At 36.4% G+C, this 20,220-nt stretch overlaps 1 protein-coding gene across 1 annotated transcript in view; it reads left to right on the forward strand.

Moving 5' to 3' along the window:
- The first annotated feature begins 2,337 nt into the window (after positions 1-2,337).
- The window catches only part of LOC127944390 (caM kinase-like vesicle-associated protein), a 37,589-nt gene continuing 19,706 nt past the window's right edge, over positions 2,338-20,220 (forward strand). The window contains exon 1 of the mRNA XM_052540279.1: positions 2,338-2,577. The gene's annotated coding sequence lies outside the window, so the exon portion shown is untranslated. The remainder of the gene's footprint in view (positions 2,578-20,220) is intronic.

Raw genomic sequence — 20,220 nt, forward strand, 5'->3', positions numbered from 1 at the left:
CACCCTGAAAGGCTATCTGAAAAAAGACAAAAGCGTGTTAGGTCCAGCATAGGAAATAACCGTATGATGAATAGCATTGCAAAGGCTGCCTTCATCCTTTGATCCCTAATTCAGAAGCACATGAACAGATCACTGTGTGTAAACCACTGCAAATACAGATCGCTTATTTATGTGCGTTGAACACATTGCCATTTAAGTCGCGATCTCTTACTTAGATTGTATTGCAATACTGCATTTGGCCAATTTAATTATTACAATTAAATGGTAATGCATGATACAGGGACACTGTGTAGCTGGTTCAATGGTGGGTGTGCCTGTGGTCCAATTATAGGTTGTCTTACACAGGCCTCTGCCAGTAGGGGCATTTCCTCACTTCTAAAAACCCAATTGCTAATTATAGAGCTTTTGGTTTTCTAGACCATGGGTCAAAGTCAAGACTGCCTTAACAAGGCTTTGTTATATTTTATTTTGGTGTTTTATTTTAGAGTACTCTGGAAAGCCGATAAAGAAAAACATTATTGAAAGTCTTTATCCAAGACTGAAAAATCACTAGTTGGGATTTTCAGTTGCTCTTTCTGCAGGTTATATTGTTATACCAGTAGGTGGCAGCAAGTAACAAGTGAATCAATTGAATCTTTAAAAGTGAATCAATTGAATCATTTGGTAAACTGATTTGTTCAGAAAAGCAGATTCATTTAGGAATTAAACAACTGACCTGTCATTATGAGGGTGTCATTAAATTATTAATTAATTCCCTCTTTTTATCTAACCACATTTTTCCTTCATTGAAAATGACCTCAGAGGACTTCTGTATTTATATTAATGCAATATTGTTGCAGTCTTCATTTGAAAATGGAAGCTACACACACACACACACACAGGGGTTAGTTCCTGCGTTATTGCTTAGCCATCTGTCCGTATCCCCCTGGCACAATATAGACCACTGGCCTGATCTCTGTGTGGTTCAATGGTTCATCCCATTAAGAAGAGACTAGCTCTTCCCAAAGAGACATAATGGTTATAGACTGGAAGAAAGGACTTCTCATTTCCTCATCTGACTGATGAACTTCATAATGTTGTGAGATCATGTATATTACCAAACTCATCCCTACATGCTGAGACGCCAGTATTATTTCATTTGTGGAAGACTATTGGTATGTCTAAAGCCTGTAATGACAACATAAATCCCCACAAAACTCATTAATAAACTCCAATATAATAACTCTTGTCGTTGCATATTAATGCCCATTGTGCTTTCCTTAGAGAGAGCCTATAAAATGTCGAAGTTTATAAAAACAAAACTGGACACAACAGTGAGAGATTTTCGCCACCACACCATGCTTTTCATCTGATGCGCAGATAATGAAATGATGTTTGTTGCAGTTTAATCCGACATAGTAATCCCGTCCCTCGCAATCTGCTAGTGCTTCTCAATCCTAGTCCTGGAGGGCCTGAGCACTGTACGTTTTGGAAATGTCCTTTATCTGACACACCCAGTTCAGGTCACTACAGAGCTGATCATAAATCAGGTGTTAAATAAGAAAGACACAAAATGTGCAGTGATGGGGTCCAAAATTAAGAATGACTAAATTAGTCAATGCAAATCTTTTTTAAATACTATTAAATACTAGAGATACAGTCCCATCAGTTGCAGAAATATGAGTTCATGCTTACTCAGTCCAGTCACATCTGAGGATCAGAATTAGATTTATTGCCAAGTATGCTTATACAGATAAGGAATTTGTCTTGGTCTTCCAGTACACATTAAAAATGTAACATTAAAAATACAAGATAGATAACAGAGTCAAGTGAATTATACATGTGTGTGTGTGTGTGTGTGTATATATATATATATATATATATATACATACACACAATTATGACTATTATGAATTATGTATAAGAAAGGTTTAAATAGTGTGTTAGATACTGCACATGCTTTTGAGGTTGTTGTGGGAAAAAATAAAACCTATTCATCTAAAACAATTTTTTTATGGGTCAGATTTTGCCTACATTGCCTTATGATGAAGGGGGTCCAATAAGGTCCAAAAGGACATTTCCTTCTCATTGGGTCTGTCTGGGGAAGTTGGGGTCAATAAAATGTAGTCCCAAGCACTGTGAATTTTAGTGATGCACCAATTCACACAAACTGTGGGGACCAGCCAATAGCCACAAGAAAAATTGCCTTTTATTTTAATATAATATTAATTGTGTTTTAAATAGGTATGCGAGGGTTGACATAAAATATTAGTAACACTAACACAAGAGTCAATAAAACGCACGCGTGTGTGTGATGGAGAGAAAAAGACAGATAGAGATAGATAGAGAGCGCGCAAACTGGAGAGGGAGGGAGGTAGAGATTCGGTGATCCAGATGAAAGCAGAGATTATTTATTTCTCTGGGGGAGCGAGAGAGAGGGAGGGAGAGAGGGACAGACAGCAGCATAGTCTTGTCAGGACTGCGCCGATCTAATGCGTCTCTTACAAACGAGCCATTAAAAGCCGATCAAGCGCTCGCAGTCTTCAAAGTTTGGATTTCCTCATCCCTCCCGTGCGTACTCTGTGCCATTCCGAGCAGGTAAAACAACTTTTGATGTTTTGGTGCATTGTCTGAAAATGTTTGTTTTATGCATTTCCTTTCAAGCTTTTCCTTGACATATTGGCACCGCGAAACAGGCGGAACATCTGTTGAAGCAAACTAGATGAAGCAAAAAATCACGGTTTCTCGCATTTCGACCGTGTTCAAGTTTATAGATTGCGATGGAGTTTGTGAGCGCAGTAGTCCTGAAGATGCCACATTGAACCCCACCTGTCAATGAACATGTTCGGTGTGTGAGGTAAAGATGCTGTTTCCCTGCGCGCGATCGCCTCCAGTGTTGCGTGTTTTAATTATACCTGGAGTAATTCGAGTCCTGACCGCATTTACGCCCGAAAGTTGTTAAACACGTGATTCTAACAGTTGAGAAACAGTTGAGATATGAGATGAGCGACATTGCATCGCTTTGCCTGAGATTTTATTGAGAGCAGGTGCTCTGAGTAATGTGGCAATAAATAGTCATGAAATCACAGCTAGTCTGGGTGGAGAAATTAATTTATTAATAACGGACATATTGTGACATAACGTTCCCTAAAGATCTTATTATTGTTTTTTGTCCATACCAGAGACACGATGTTGTGTTCATGCATAAGTAGATCATTACTTGGGCATTTGTGTACTAGTCACATTTTTTTTTTCCTATTATCATGTTGTCCTTGCCATTTCTGAGATATTCAGCCATTTATTGTAGCTACAAGTAGGCTTAACTCTAGAGTGGCTTAGAGTGTGTTTACAGCTTTATTATACTTGTGAGGGCCAAATGTCCTCACAAATACTGTGACATAACTTGTGTAACATGACAAAAACCAAGGACATTTGATTTTTACTATTTATAAGACTGAAAAGATGTTTTGCATTGTGTCTAATAAAATAAGCAGGTTTTAGAGTAGTTTATATATATATATATATATATATATATATATAGAAAAGAAAACAAAAACATTTATATGAAGTTCTCACTAATATAGATTCAAAAGTGTGTATGTTTTAAATGCATAAGATATCCACAACCACACACTAGCATTTTGATGACATTTTAAAAATGTCTTCGGAGTTGCTCCTATTAACTATTAAAGTCATTAATATTTGGTTTTGTAACATTTAAAAGTGTGTCTGTCAAAGCACTGCATTTTTAGAGCCCCACACATCTATTTTTCTGTCGTTAATGTTCATTATTGTTTTCAGTCAGTAATAATAACAAGAGGTCTTTTTTCAAGGACTTTGTTATGGTGCTATTACCTACTCAGTATTAAAGAACAGAGTCTTGTTTGGTGTGTTTGAATTTTACTTTTAATTGTTATGTGGGAGGGAAAATAAAATATTTAGTTGAACTTTACTGCAATAGAAAGGCAAAGTTACACACTTCTTTGAATCTGAGCATACTTGAACCAAACCCATCTGGCATTATCTAAAAGACTTAAAATGTGTTAGTGCATTCTTTTTTATTAATGCATAATTTCATTTTTCCTGGTCTTATAATTAATAACCCTGTGAAGATACTCTCTGGCATCACGTTGCAATAATTTGTTCTATCAATTGCCAAACACACTAAAAGAAATCAATTCTTTTTGTAGACAGATCGGAGATCTTCATCATAATAACATTTCAGGTAATCTTCTTAAATGAAAACATGAAAATGGAGGATTTGCTATTAACAGTATAGCAAACAGTACTTGCATTCAGTAATGCCATGCCTTGCGGATGCAATGATCACTGTCGAATCTTCTAGAGCTTTCAGCTGCAGATCGTAGCTGCTGAAACAGATACCATTTTACCCCATGCCACACTTAAACAGTCTTTGCAGCCAGAGAGGTGTTTGTGAAAGTGACAGACGCACCCACAGGTGAGCTGTGAACGCGACTGAAATCTTGCACATCCTTTTAGCACATAGCAGCATGATGCAGGATTTCCCAGCTAACACTCATTTACAGGATTTCACAAATGCTAAGCTTCTAGATCAGATCAGTTATAAATGGTCAATGGCCGTGACGGATTCAGATTCAGAATGTGCCAAAAGCCAGCAGCTAAACGGACGGCAAATGGTCCTAGCAAGAAAAAATAAACAAACAACAACAACAAAAAAATCTTGGTAGTACGGATGTGGGATTAGCTTGATATCCGTGGAATTGCGCTTAGAATATAAGAAACTCTCATAAAATGTAAATATACCCATTGGCGGTCTAGAAAAAAATAAAATAAAATAAATGTATTCTTGCAACATAAATAAAGGATTCAAGTCATGAGGGTCAGCTATGGGGTCGAATCTCTGCCAGGTTGTTTTTGTTTTATTTTTAAGTTATATTTGTGGCATTTTTGCCATTATTTGAATAGGACAGTTAAAGAGAGACAGGAAACAGAGGGGAGAATAGGACTGGGAAAGGACCAAGAGCCAGGACTCGAACTCGTGTCAGCCAAATGCTGTTGCACCATATGTCTGTGCACTGCCCACAAAGATAGAAGAGCTGTGGTTAAATCTGTCTGATCGATGGACTCAAGTCAATGAAATCAAGTTAAGACAAGTTCCCAGACAAGATTAAATTCCCAGTTGAGGTTTCCAAGATGCCCATGAACACCTCTCCCACTTTTTACAGCAAATCTGAATGACGGCTTTAGCCCACCACATGACATTAGACATGATTTAAACAAAATGTAACATAACATCTTAGACATTATCCAATTAAGCAATGCAAATAAAGACATCATTCGCTGTTTTATTGACGTAATGGTGCATCGAATTCATATAAAAGCACCCCTGAGTCTGCTGATATGCCGAATGTCAGCATTATTATCTGTGTTTCTGCTGGATGGAGCTCTGAATCATTTCAGCCCCCATCCTGTGTTCTATCACCTCCAGCTACTCAACAAATTACGCCACTTATGAGAGTAAGTGCTGGCAACCCTCAGCTAGACAGAGTGGAGAACCTTTGCGGGAACATATGCTATAGCGAGTTAGCATTTTTCAAAAGGCTTGTTATCGCAGCATGGAAACATTACATATTAGACTCTCCTTAACAGTGGTGGAGGGAAATCACAATCAATGAATCACAATTGAAGCTATATATGCAGTCGGTTATTTATAAGCATGCTAATGCCCATTAACACTGTGTCTCACAACATTGTTTTCACCTCTTGGATGGTGCCAATTAAGAGGTTACTTAATTTTGGAGACTAATCACAGCAGCTCCCCTCAAGCTCTGAGACAAATATATTCAGTGAAAAATAATGTATACATGTAACCCACCATATGAGCACGATATGAAGCCTTTCTCTGTTCAGTTTCCAACCAGTGCAGCATCCAATCCAACTCCTGTGGGCCACCTTGATGCTAGACTACATATAGCAAGCACTTTCAAGTTCGATTCGTACCTTTTGCCCACACACTACAGGCCTCCCACAGATGCGTTTGGTAAAGTCAGTGTATGGACGGGTGTATTTCAGTTCTCCAGGCGTCTAAGTCTTGTCCAGCATTCAGCTGATAAGCTCAGATTTACTATTTGCCGTTTTAAACAAATGAAGTAAACACTTAATAATCATGTCAGCCTACAACTAATGATCTACTCTCCTTGATGGACTTGTAATGTCTGTAAACACCCTCGCATAATGATAAATGAAATAGGAATCATAAAATGATCGTGGAACATATTCTCATAGGTTGTATAGCTCATATTTAATCAGCTTCACAATAACTATAAAATTGTGATTGTGTTATGTGTGGCCTGTATAGATAGAGGGTGCTTTAATAAACACACAAGCCACTCTGATCTCATTATTATTTTTAGGTATTCATATATAATTTTTACATATCCATTTTGCTTGTGTGTGTGTATACACGTGTTTGTGTGTAGATAGATGATAGAAATAATGATAGAAAATGGCATGTAACGCATTCAGTTTAAACATCACGTCACAAGTAGAAAGACTGAAATAATATTTTCTTGTACCATGTATTTCAATAATCCTATAACCATAGCCATAAACATATAACATTTTATTTGCAGCTTCAAAAAATATTTTTTTTACACTGTGTATGTGTGCTAGAACAACCTGAGATTACTAATGAGATCACTTAAACGTACACACTTGATAACAATTACTAAATGAGTCAGCTTGAAGACACATAGTATGTATATGTCTTCCTGTAGTTCAAACAGTAGAGCTTGATGAGAGCAAGACCAAGGTCACAAGCTTGAATGCATTTACTGATTAATTGTATTTGGATTAGAGTTTCTATCAAATGTTTATTCGTGTATATGAAAAGAAAGAAAAGAGAGAGTGTATCAAACGGGTCACAATATGTCAGAACTTGTTAAGATGTTAATTGTTGCTTTTAAGTGCCCCATTACCTCCAGCACATTCCCTCATTAATGCCCGCTGAGGTTCTTCTCGTTTAGTAATCCCTCTTCGGCCAGGGGTCGTAAACAGTTAAGTAGAGAGCTTACAGCACTTTTGAGATGCCATACATCTACAGCCACGCTGAACACCAATAATTTTCACCCCCTGCAGCACTCTTCACTAACATATTAAAGAAAGGCAGAAGTGTCATCATACCCCCTTTAGCAGGAACTAACACGGGACAGAGCGGCAATTATAGTGTAATCAAGATACACAGACAACTAAACCATTATGAGGATCATGTGAGTCTTAATACACTCGATCACACGCACACATTCTCATTCTCTCCCTCAAATTACTTTTAATCATCTACATTATATCATTTCAAGCAGAGGTGCTCTCCACCAACTCCACCTCGCTTAGGCACCTTTTCATGTGAAAATAGACAGAACAGCTTCCACTTTAGCATTTGTGATAATAACAAAGCTAAAAAGGCTTTGTGAGAGAGATATGCACGTCTTTCCACATCACAATTAAAGCTGGTGCTTTGGTGTGCGCTTTTATGACGGGCAACACTTTCTATTACATTCAAAGTGAGGTAAATATATGCGAGACATGGGAGCAAACATAAATTGGTGATGAGGACTCTTTCCTGTAGCCTTGTTTTGTCTGCCATTCCTCCCTACCTGAGGATGAAGAGAGATAGAAAAAGAAAACCGAGAATGAGATGAACAACAACAAAAAAAAAAAGAAAAAGAGATGAAGCCTTTGCCATTAAAAGCTTGAGCCTCATTATGACAGCGGTGCTATAAATTCTCTTGTCCCACACTGAGCCACTAATCGTTCTCTTTCTGTTTATTTATCTGGGGAGGACATAAAAAACACTGCAGCACTGGAAATTAAATTACTGCTGTTGCTGTCGTAATATAAATGTCTGATAATCTAATTTCATTTGCAATAAAGACAGTGATAAATCTCTGCTGTTTTTTTAAAAGCGCTATGAACGAGAGGTGTGTTATTCAGCTCAGATAGCAAACCACAACCGTGGACATGTGGAAGTGTTGGTGAGGACAATTTGGAGCCTTTGTCCATGTTTTAAAAGAAAATTTCATAAATTGTAAGCCTTCAAACGATTAAATAGCAGTACAGATTGGCATCAAACAGAACTGACCTTTCACCAAAGCCCCGCCTTAAAACATTACCGACCAGTCATACCTTAGCAACTGTTGCCAGCCAACATTTTCCTATAGACCTACAGGCTTTTGCTCTTTTATAATGTAAGTCTGTGGAGAACCTGTTTATATACAGTTTTAAGTTCAAGTTAAAGGAAATTATCCAAATATACAAAATCTTAACTTTCAATCTTAAAATCAATCTCTAAATTAATCACTTAAGTGAACAAGTTTATTTTGGCATAAATCAGTACTAATTTATGTAAGTAAATTAAATGAAATATTTTTTACAAATATATATTTTACATTTGTTTTTATTTTTGTGCTTTCTGTTAAAGGTATTTTGTGTTTGTCCATGGATTAATTTAAAGATTTAATTTAATTTAATTTAATTTAATTTAATTTAATTTAATTTAATTTAATTTAATTTAATTTAATTTAATTGACTTTTTGCAATTTTGAGTTTTTTTTATTATAGTTTTTTTGTTTAAAATATATGCCTTTATGTTGTTGATTTTTTAATTTTTATTTTAGTTTAAAAAAATAGTTTTAGTAATTTTAGTACACCAAATTGAAACTCAATGAAAATTTTTTAAATGAAAGAAATGTTCTTTTGGCTACTAGCTGAAGTAAAATAAGTTTTCAGATTTTATTCTGATCAGATTTTATTTTAGTTAACATTCATTTTATTTCAAGCAAATAAATGTTTATGGCTTTAGTTTTAACTATATATTAACACTGTAATGGATTAAATTGTTGTAGAATTATTAAGAACAGGTCTGTTTTTATAACTTTAAATAGTTAGCAAATGTGTTTCTTTTTTTCAATTTACTGTGAATTTTGTTTTGTTTTGTTGTGCTACTACATAATTGAACTTTTTTTTTTCAAAGAAAAACATCAAATACAAATTATGAGTAATGTCACAATTCATTCAAGGTTATGTCAATATAATATTCAATTATTATATATATATATTTTTTACCATTTTATGAATGCATCTCACTGAAAACCATGTTGCCAGAGCGGAGACCAGTTAATACCTTTGGGACCTTCTGTAAAGCAAGGGGTGAGGATTAGCGGAAGGGTTAAAGTAGAAAATAATGCTTGTCTTAAAAATAAAAAAGTTAAGTCTAATAGGTTTCCTCACCATTAATCATGTCTTTCATTGGTTGAAAAACAGCCCATCACCAAAATTACACACTTTACCTTTAAATTGATTGACTCAATGTTGAAAATCAATGCAATTTCCTTTTAGAGTATAACTATTTTCTTCCATCTGTAAAAAAAAGAAATGAAAGATTTTTAAGCTGTAAACTTTCATTATATTGTTTCAACTTTTTCACAATCTGACTCATGTTTTCTGTCCTCCTACAGATGTTCTTCGTATTCTGCCCTTTGGCCTCTTGTCTCCTTGTTTTTCCTCCTTCTCCTGTCCTCCTTTCTGCTGTCTTTCCCAAGCAACTTCTTTCTTTAAAAACATTTACCCATCCGTGATAGCAAGTCAACTGCTGTAGCATAATACGCACAGTCATGCGCACACATACGCTCTGTTGTTAATGTATTCAGTTTTAGACTCATTCACCCCTCACCACACTTCTGTCCCTCTCTGGGTGTGCTTTAAATAACCAAACCTTTGATGTCTAAGCTAATGTTCTAGATTTGTACGAGGCTGAGACGATTGACTACTACAGTCCTGACAGAGAGGAGAGGTATTATGCAACAGTTTATTGGAGTATCGAGCAAATACAATTGGAAGTAAAGGGAAATTAGCCCTCTGATGTCTTTCACTGACCTGATTTTAGATAATCCACCTAGTTAAAACTTTGAATAGTCACCCCAGGTCCTATATTTGGCTGAGTTATAGCCATGGTGCCTTAGGTTAGAATATAGGAGATGATGCTAAGTGCTAATCTGTTAGCACTGTGAGTTTTTGTGTGTTTATGTGACAGGCCGCTTTCACAGTTGGCATCACAGTTTAGAGTGAGAGGAAGCATCCAAACTGTCCAGATGGGCACTTTCCAGTGACTTTGTCCTGCTGATTCACTTTCCTCTTTGGTCACCGCTTCTGACTTCTAGTCAATGTGTTTTTCTTCTCTGTGCTAATTTGCATGTGAGCTATAGCATACTGTAGAGGCAAGAATTTCTTAGTACCATTTGCAATAGTATGGGAAAATTTTCAGCCCCGTGGTTTATGGTTAAGAGGTTAAATGACGCTGAGCGTTATTGTAACATGGCCACCATTATCTTTATTTCAATCATTAGCTCTCCCTTCACCAGGGAGCGGATTTAACTGCTGAATATTTTACACTTGCCTTTCTGTTCTCCCTCCCCTTTCATTTCCCTGCTCTGGTGCTTTCGTGCAGCTTTCCTGGTCTTCGATCTCTGAAGCTGATGCCTTTAGCTGAGGAGTTGTCCCTTCATTACACCTTCGCAACATGCCACTTCTATAAAAACAATCATCTGTAAAAGAGTTGAAGTGCTGAAGTTGACTGCCTTTTACATTTAATATTACATTTTGCTTATATATTGATGATTTTTATCATACATGTTTAAAATTCATACATTTGCCTTTTAAGTTGCAGACATAAATGTGCAAAAATCTGGTGCATGAACTGAATTTGGCAGACTGTTGACTGTCACCTGTATTAGCCAGTTATCTATTTTCTGTTCACTGTCAATTGCCATGTTGAGGGCGGCTAAATTATTGATATTTTCCAGTTAATTGCATCTTAATTTAAAGCTCGATTTTGATTGATGTCCGGTATTGTTAAATATAAAGCAAAATAAGATAGGCGTTACCTGAATTTACAGTCTGTAATCAAATTTGATGAGACATAATGTCCACGGCTGGAAGTATGTAATAATATATAGTCAGCACGGCAGCCGTTTTTAACAAGAAATAGAATTTAAATTTGAATTAACTTGCTCTCCATTGAGCCAGTTGTGTTTATCATATGTGTGAAAAACAATATAAATAAAAAATGATTAAAAAAATAAACCAATATTGAAGTGTACCTTAGAAGGTACTTAGAATGTTAACCGTATTAGCTGAGAGATCATTTCTTTCATATATTAGCAAAATAAGATATTCCAAAATGAATCAGAATTTAATTTAATGGAATCAGAATCAACAGCTTCAGAATTTGAATCAAATCTGTATCAACACCCAGCTCGAGGACACATTTATGCACATTCCCATTTACAGTGGGTCTAGAAAAGAACTACCCCCCCCCCCTTTAAAATAATCACAATTTGAAGCTTTGCAGCCTGAAATGAAGACGGACACAGTTTTTGCTGAACCACGTTTTGCTTTAATTACAGTCTTTAGTCTGTTGGTATATGTGTCTGTCTCTACAAACTTTGCACATCTAGACGTCACAATAGTTGCCCACTCTTCTTTGCAGAACTGCTCAAGTTCAGTTAAATTTGATGGCGAGCATTTGTGGACTGCAGTCTTCAAGTCATTCCATTTTCAATGGGCATTAAGTCTGGGCTCTGATAGGCCATTAACCTTTTTCTCCTTCAACTACTGTGTGCTCAATTTGTGCTTTAGGTCATTGACATGTTGGAAGGTAAACCTTCATCCAATTGAAAAATTTCTGGCAGAGAGCAGCAGATTTTCCTCAAGAATGTGACAGTATTTTACCCCATCGGTTTTTCCTTCTATCCTGACAAGTGCTCCAGTCCTTGCTGCAGAGAAACACCCCCATAACAGAACATTACCACCTCCATGCTTTACTGGAGGAATAGGGTTATTTGAATGGTGAGCTGTAGACATATCATTTCCATGTTGAGGCCAAAATAATTACATTTTAGTGTCATCTGCCTCAGGATCTTCAAGCTGCGTTTTGGCAAAGCTCAGTCGTGACTCCTTGTGGCATTTCTTGAGGAGTGTTTTTTTTTCTTGCAACCCTCCCATACAAGCCACATTTGTGGAGAATTTGTGATATTGTTGTCACATAATCACTCTTGGTCATAAATACCTGCAGCTGCTTCAGAGATGCTGTAGCCCTTGGCTCTCTGCTCAGTTTCCTCCTGGCTATCCAGTTTGGAGGGACGTCCTGATCCAGGGAGGATGTGTGTTATACAGTACAGTACCAAATACCTTCCATTTCTTAATAATAGACTTCACTGTGCTTCTTGGCATTGATAAACTTTTGAATTTTTTTTTGTATCCACCTCCTGACTTGTGGCTGTCCTAAACTTTATCCCAGAGATCGTTTGACTTTGCCTTCCCACCTATAGTTGATTGATTGCTTGCTTCAGTTGCACTACCAAATACTGAAATGCTCCTGGAAAGCTCTTTTCAAGCTGAGCTAATCAATATGACCACAGATGATCACAGTTGAAAGTCAGATGGCTCTGTGCGCCAGAGAAGGCGATTAGCTACACCTGATTGAGTTTAAAAGTCATTTTTAGGAGGGGGGTCCTTTTTCCAACTCTGTGTTGGTGATATATCTTTCACTTAGATGTCATAATTTGCACTGAGTAACAACAGCTTTATAAAAACAAAAACAGTCAATCTTCATTTCAGGCTGCAAAGCAATAAAATTTGTTTTTTAAAGGGGATGATTCTTTTCTATACCCACTGTATTTTTTAGTTTAATATAAGCATCTCTACATCATTCCATTTTGTAGAGATACTTTTGCAGTCTACAAATTAAGACTATAAAAAGAAAGTGTTCACAGAACTTGAATAAAACATAAGGCATAGATCATAAGTTTGTATGCTTTTTTTCAGATTTCGAAGAATTTATTTGCTTTAAACTCTTAAAAAAAGCTTTTTTATTGACAGTGATGTTTGCATGAAGAACCTTTAACCTCCATGGAACCTTACCTTTGCACAAAAGGTTCTTTATAGTGGGAAAAGGTTGTTTAGATTATCAAAATGTTCGTCACCACAAGAAGAAATTGTTCTTTTAAAGAATGAATCACTGAAAGGTTCTCATGATTTGAAATCTGTCAGAAATGACATTATAAGAAACCTTAAGAAAATGAATCCTGACATACTAGACAACACGTTTCTACACATGGCGACAAAATCAGCAACGATAGGGTAAATAAAACTGGCAAAAGGTCAGTACAACTATATTAAGTATGTCCCAGTGCATGCCCAAGGACAAATTTGTAAACATTCCCTTTTATTTTTTTTATTTAGTGCATATTTCCAGTTTTTCAGCTTGGCACATTTCCAGAAGGCCAGCAAGATTTTCATTTGAAGTTTGGTCCCATTGGAAGTCCCTTAATATTTCATACATCTATTCCAGCCACTAACTAATTACCCCAGTACAGTGTCAAGCCTTACAGTACAGAGCGGGAGATGAATCTGTGTTGTAGAATGAGTGAAGGGGGATGGAGGAACACATCACTGTACTTTGAGATTTGAGCTGAAGAGCTGTTGTGACGTGCACAAGATCTGTGGTTTGCTTTAGAATCACGTACATCTTTACTCTCTTGTGTAAACTTTAGTGCAGTTATGTCGGGTTTTTCTCTATGATGCTTCATCTTAAGAATGTTTCACAATAGCATCTGTACATCACTGCAGTTTGTATAGACACTTTCACAGTTTATGCGGTAAAATTAGGTTTTAATAGAACTTGACTGAATAAAGCATTCAAGGCAATAGTTTGCATGTCTTTTTCTGAGTTTTTTTACGTAAATATCTTGACTGAGCATAATGTAACATTCTCATTATTTAAAATCAGTCATAAATGATCATACAGGTAACTAAGAAAATGAATCCTGGCACACAATACGACTAAAATCTAAATGTGTCAACAAAATAATCAACAGTGTAAATAAAACTGGCAAATGGTCATTAAAACCCTATTAATTGTGTATGTCCTAGTGCATGCTGGGAAGAGGGTGCATGGGCCATACTACAAAGGTTTTTTTTCTTCTGTCTTTTCCCATGTTAGGGCTATTTGACCTCAAAAAGGGTAAATAAAAGCATTATTTAAACTCAAATGCTATTGAGATTGACAACATGACAGATATTTCATATGTTCCTGAGTTGTTACAAGTAAACTGAAACACACGCACACACACGCACACGCACTCGCACACGCACACACACATACACACACACACACACACACACATCCCTTTGGATAAAAACGTCTGCAAATGTAAAAAGCATGCCATTGGTAAGTTTGTCATTATTATTCAATGCATCATTTAGTTGATCTATGAATAATTTTTTGCAGTGTACATGTTTTTTTTACAATTGTGTGGAGGCTTGTAGTCAGAGCATTTAAAACAGCAAGTGTTGCACTGATGCAGAGCTGTTTTTCTGTTGGTACCATCTACTGAAATCATTTCAGGTGTTTTCTCTCTCTCTCTCTCTCTCTCCTTCATCCTTCACATTTAACCTTCTACTTTGTTCAATCCATCCCTTGTCCCCACTGTCTTCTCTGTTTCACTAGTTTGTTCCTGCTCTTTCTCTCTCTTTTTCCCTCTGATTCTCCCAGGAGCCCAACTGACCTAATTCTCCTCCGAAGACATGGCTGCACTCGCTTGGGCGTGCAACGCTGTTTCTCACACTCATATCTTCCATATCCCAGATTCACCTCACGTTATGAAAAAAAAACAAAAACAATATTTTTATTTCATCAGCCGCAGTAGTTTCATGCAGTGTCCTCATTAAACTACCATGAAAGCCTTTTTTTTTTAATTCACAGCAACTTTAGCGTGGTGCTAGCAGCTTAGAAGTTTGTTGAGTTTACTTCCTCAGTGGACCCATTACTCTTGTTTGTTGCCAAGGACTTCATTAGCTTGAAGACCCTTCTGATAAAGGTCTGATTAATGAAGATTAAAGCAGTGGTTCTAATTTGGTGGGCCACTCACAAACCAAAATGGGTCACAAGTCTGTTCTGATTGGGCAACAAGAAAAATAGGCTTAATAACTTTTTTAAAAAGTGTGCTATGTCAAGTATCCTTCGTTCTTCTGAATTTTGATTTAATATTGAAAAATGAGAAAACAGCACCTTTTCATTTCTTCAAAAAAAAAAAAAATAAATATATATATATATCGCTTGATTTTTAGTTTTTGCATTTAAACAACGATTCATGCTGAATTGTTGTTTTTCAATTATTTTGAAATAATTAAAAATGAATGTCAGAATGAATGTCAAAAGAATGTCAGGAATTCAAAAAAAAAATTCATAAAGCTTTTCATTAATTAAAGCTGCGGTAGGGAACTTTTGACGCTCTAGCAGTTAATAAACAAAACTGCTTGCGTCTTGCGGAAGAACATCATAGCCGGAACTACTTCTCTCTGTTTATGTCTGTGAAGAATCACAAAGGTACTGGGTTACTCCGCCGCGGTATCCCGGAAGCAATCTAAAATAGTCAGAATATAAACACTTATTATAGGTGCACCCTAGTGATTCAGGACAAGCTAAAAACACGGTTTGGAAAATGGATTCATGGTGTACTCACTTATTATGTTCATTTTTCTACATTTTGAACACAAACAAAGTTACCAACCGCAGCTCTGATTGGATGTTTTTTACCGGGAGCGCATGACTTTCTGCAAATGGCAATAGGACCACTGGGAGGAGCCAGAGGAGCTTGATTTTTTTCACAGATTATCTGTCTCATATTCTACTGTCAGGACATAATGACAGGTATAATAGATATGTAAAAAAATTTTTTTTTTACAAAAGTTCCCTACAGCACCAACGCCATTTTATTTGAGAAGTATCAATGTGGCATTGCAAAACAGCGCTACAGTGTTGAATTTTTCAGAAAATATTTCCACAAAAAAGTTTTCTCTGATGGTTGTTTTGAATCTGCACAAGCCATGCCCAATTCAGGACTTAATGACTCTTTTGAATTTCTCATATTAAATTAATTGTTAGAATCTTTTTAAATAATCGACTTTGAAATGATTGGAGCGGTTCCAGCATAGGTGACTTCAATTGAATCTGTTGACACATATGCGTGCAACATGCAAAACTACACATTTGGACAATCAATAGCAAATATTTAAACCAATAACAAAACATACTTACAGTAGCTGAGTCAGAAGCGCCAGATTGTCATAGCAGAGTCAGAATGACCTCCTCTCCTAGGTTTACGAAACGGTCGTCCATAAAATGCGATGCTGTTCTGTTGTAAGTAATCTTAAAGATTCCTAAATGCATCTACCTTCGGAAGGCCAAATGAAGTCCTTTTGCTTTCACCTAGATACACACAGCATCTCCCTGACATGGCTGCTTTAACAATAACTGCAGTTACTGAAACCAAGCTGTCTTTCTTTGCTGAACATGTGGGCGGCGTAACGCAAATATTCCCACATCGTGACATAGACATGTGGGGGTGCGTTTGAACGAGCCTTTTAAGGGGGGCGTGACAGAGTCTTAACTTTTATAAAGAATATCTCTTTGGATTCGAGACTTTAGTCTTTGCAATTTTACAGATCTTCTTCATGCACCAAGAGCTTGTAACACTCCAAAGAGAAAGGAAAACTTGAAATCGCATCATGTGACCCCTTTAATATGATGAACTGCAGCCCAAAATACATTATGAAGAGGGTTTTAGTGCAAGAATAATTGTGCATTATGAAAGATGTGCTTGTTTGTAGTGTGGAGATTGTAACATTACATCTTATATTTTGCATTATGATCTTAAATACTATTTAATATATATATAATCTTTTTTACACCTATATATGGGCATAGTAATATTATTATGTATGATCATTTGTGGTATGCTCCTGTGCTGGTGTCTAATGTAAAACCAGGATCCTAAAGCTGAATGAGTTGATAATGGGTGAGAGTAAAATTTTATAGCATGTGCAGATGTGTCATTTTTATAGGAAACATTATAGATGCTCATTTTGAGATCATTCTAACTATATTTTGTCATTATGTCTGACATATACAGTATTTGACCTGCAAACTACTTTGCAGGTGTTTTAAGGTATTTCTGTATTTCTTTTCATTTAATTTGTGTGTGTGTGTGTGTGATTGTGAGCAATGAGTGACATAACAGTTTTTTAATTGGCTGTGTGAATAACAGATGCTCTCCATTTCTGTTGCCAAATTTGGCTTGTATAACAATGTTAAAAACAAAGCTTTTGTACACTGCTGATTTAAATCTGAAAATTGTATCATCCCAGGTTGTGCCCTTTATTCGCTCTTCTCTTCATGTGTTCTTTCCATTTTCATATTTGAAAACAGAGGCTGAGCAGGAAGAGGGGGAGCTGGGTAAATGAACAATAGTGTAAAGGTTCAAAGCTTCGTGAGAATAGAGATATATAGTGTGAAGACCAAATGTTTAGAGAACAATCATCAATTGGGGATTGAGGGGAAAAGAATATAACACAGCTTTTGTAATGGTTCATTTTATATGAAAAAAATTAAGTAGTATGGAGTAGTGGAAGCATTTTTCAAACACAATCTTGAACAGTCTGCAATGCTAGTTTAGCATCACAGCTGGTGAAAGAAAGCGCCAGAAGGATGTGTGTGTGTGTGTGTGTGTGTGTGTGTGTGCGCGCGTGTGTGTGTGTGTGTGTGTACTTGCACATACGCAATTATCAATCAACCTAAACATTGTGCAGAAGAGAAGGTTCTTAGAAACAAATCAATAATTATTATGCCATAGATTCTCCCTTTCCAACACTGAATTTATCAGCAGACAGGTCCATTTAAAGGAATGGTTCACCCTAAAATGAAAATGTACTCACCCTCAGCCCATCCAAGAAGTAGATGAGTTTGTTCCTTCATCATAAGAGATTTGAAGAAATGTAACATATCTCTTGCTCACCTATGGATGATCTGCAGTGAAAAGGTGCTGTAGGAAAGAAACAAATCCATTGTTAAAGTGTAAGTTTCTGGGCAAAATACTAATCCATAATCCTTAAAGGGATACTTCACCCAAAAATGATATTTTGATGTTTAGTTGCAGTCTGTTAGTCATATAATGGAAGTGAATGGGAATCACAGGTTCGAAAGTCAAAAAAATATACACAAACAAAACCAGATTAAACCCTGTGGCTCGTGTCGATACATTGATGTGTAAAGACCATAGACTGTATAAAAACATGGACGTAGTGTCCGTGACGTCACCAGTAGACTCCTGAAGTCTATTTTTGAAGCTTAAAGTGTGCAGAATGGCCGCCGCCATCTTGGCAGCACGTCACCATGCGACTCCCGTGGACAATCAAAAATGGGCAAAAAGGCGGGAGCTGGTTGCTGAAGCCACGCCCACCTAGCTCGACAGCAGTGTCAGCAGCGGCAATCGACCCGTCACTCAAGTGGCCACACCCTTAATTATGCAGAACTTTAAATCTTAATATAATTTAAACGAATGAGTAATAAAAAATTCACCCCCTCACAGTTGTCATAAAGGACAAAATTAGCTATATACACCAAAAAAAGTTTTTGAACCAGGCTGTAAATATGTTTTTTCCTGCTGTGAAGTTGGGCATTTTAACATTGGGAGTCTATGGGATTGACACCCTTTTACAGCCAGCCTCAAGCGGCCAATCGATGAATTACAGTTTTAGTCACTTCCTTGTTGGCCTCACAAGACCGAGCGGGAGATTGCCGCTCGTTAAAAAAAGAAACAATCTTCTTCTTCTTGCAGACTTATAAGTGCATTACCACCACCTATATCTCAAATGCAGCATTGACACTCCTAATTGAGATTATAGAGTCAATGGTGGTAATGCAGGAGGAACACATTCAGGACAGTTCAGAAAATGCAGTGAATCAGAGGTAAAAAATTATATAAATATTGTTCCGTTTCTTGCACAGACCGATTGTTTTGTGTCTTTACACATCAGTTTGTCATCAAGAGCCGCAGGGTTTAATCTGGTTTTATTTGTGTATGTTTTCTTGACTCAAATCTGTGATTCTCATCAACTTCCATTATATGATTGACAGTCTACAGTGGTTTGAAAAAATCTTTGTTTGTGTTCTACTGAAGAAACAAAGTCACCTACATCTTGGATGCCCTGGCGGTAAGCAGATGAACATCTAATTAACATTTTTGGGTGAACTATCCCTTTTATAACGTTTCCTCAAAGTTAAAAAGTCCACGATCCACTGGTGAGAAAGTGATGTGATTGTAAATTTCTCTTAATGAAAATTTTAATGCAATATTTATATGAATCTAGCATGATCAACCATGACATGTAGATAAATTTTGCATTTTTCTTCCATCTAGCAATTAAAGGTGGAAGCACCACCTTCCTGTTTTCACAGGTCTGCAAGCTGTTTCTTGCTGTAGGTTAGCACACGCGGCCTTGCATAACATTAGAAACGTGTAGGTAAGGATTATTTTTATAGAAATGATCTGGGTTTAACAAGTTCAGTGTTATCAACAGCATTTGTGGCAGGCATGCTGTCGATTACCACAGACAATTTTTACTCGTCCCTCAGCTTGTAAAATGGGTCTAAATTGTTTTCAGTGGTAATTGACAGTATGTCACAGATATTTCCGATAGAGCTTAACTAACATGGAACCAGAAACTTTCCTTTAACAAGGTGCCTGATCGAATCAATCTGACCTTTACACCTGAGTCAAGTAAGCATTGTTACTCATGTCACATTTGAAATGAGCATTTAAACAGATGCAAAAAAACAACCCATTAAAATGAATATTTTGGGTAAAAACAGTTTAAGCACTGTCAACAGCATGACAGGCTGTCAAGTATCACATAAAATAATTTTGATAGTTTTTTCAGTTTATAAGAAATGTTTTTTTTTTTTTTTTTTTGCATCCATTCCTTTTTTATATATAATTTTAGTGTATAACTTTTCATACAATTTTAGTATATAACTTTTTATTTAACCTAATATTTTATTTCATTTAGCCGCCAAAACAACTTTTGCAATTACAGAATTTTTTACATTTTTTTTTATACTTTTAGTTTGCACTATGAATTTGACAATCCACATATTGTCGCTTATTTATCTGTATCTCTGTTCTTGTCTTATCCTTATTCATACGATAAGCTTGCAATACTGGTTTAGCTACAGTATCGAGCAATCAGGTTGGATATGGTGGAAAATCATTTGTCCTTGCTTGTGTATGTCATGTTTATACTTAGAGAAAAAAGATCCAGGCTATTATGGTGGCAGATGTTACTTGCTCACATGAAATATTTTTC

This window comes from Carassius gibelio, chromosome A23, assembly GCF_023724105.1.
Source record: "Carassius gibelio isolate Cgi1373 ecotype wild population from Czech Republic chromosome A23, carGib1.2-hapl.c, whole genome shotgun sequence".
NCBI classification, from domain to species: domain Eukaryota; kingdom Metazoa; phylum Chordata; class Actinopteri; order Cypriniformes; family Cyprinidae; genus Carassius; species Carassius gibelio.